The 830-nt window shown below is 34.0% G+C and overlaps 1 non-coding gene across 1 annotated transcript; it reads left to right on the plus strand.

The window, feature by feature from the left end:
* Positions 1 to 376: 376 nt before the first annotated feature.
* TRNAS-GCU (transfer RNA serine (anticodon GCU)) lies at positions 377 to 458 on the plus strand. The gene has a single exon. It is a non-coding gene; the product is annotated as a tRNA-Ser (tRNA).
* Positions 459 to 830: the final 372 nt, after the last annotated feature.

Genomic DNA, 830 nt, shown 5'->3' on the forward strand with positions numbered 1-830 from the left:
CCTACTTTTGTTAGAAGGCTTTGTTAGAAAGTGTAACATTCACACGCATGGAAAGACCGAAAGATTCTTTTAGTTGTGTTCTTTTTCTAGGCTTCTTTTTAACCTTTTTGTATTCAAAATTTATTGGTTCGATTAATCTGAATTGGATAAACACACTAAAAGAGTAAAACGTTCCCTACTAAAAAAATCTCTATGCTCAATTACTGGAACTCAAAATCTTTGATTAAGAATGAAGAATTTTAACTATTTCCTCACATACTTAATGGTGATGCTTTCGATTGCTTTGGTAACCCAATGATGTGTTTACCTAAGAACTTTCCGTTTTGGCATCTTGGTTTTAGTACATGAAATATAGCTTCCATGTCACATATCAACAGTCGCTTTGGCCGAGTGGTTAAGGCGTGTGCCTGCTAAGTACATGGGGTTTCCCCGCGAGAGTTCGAATCTCTCAGGCGACGTTAGTCTTTTTTATCTTTGAACTCTTTTTTTTTTTTTTTTTTTTTTTTTTTTTAATAGGATCTCTTTTCCTCTAATTTTGGTTTTCATTTTTCGAGTACTTGATTTGCAAACTATGAAGTGCAACACTTACCGAGTATTCTTGGCGTGCGCAATGTTTATTTAACTTTGAAGTGGGATTTGGGTTGAGTTCAAGGGCCCAACCTTAGTTGTACTTCCCACAAATTAACATGCTTAAAAAAAGACAAACACGTAGTGCTTGTTTTTCTCCAATTATCTGTCATGTTTATTTTTTAGACACTCTTTAAGAAAATATTAATTATGAGAGGTATTTGACTTATTTACCTTTAGTTATGTATTACTCCCTCAGGTTC

The sequence above is a fragment of the Lycium ferocissimum genome, chromosome 11 (genome assembly GCF_029784015.1).
Source record: "Lycium ferocissimum isolate CSIRO_LF1 chromosome 11, AGI_CSIRO_Lferr_CH_V1, whole genome shotgun sequence".
Classification (NCBI taxonomy): Eukaryota; Viridiplantae; Streptophyta; class Magnoliopsida; order Solanales; family Solanaceae; genus Lycium; species Lycium ferocissimum.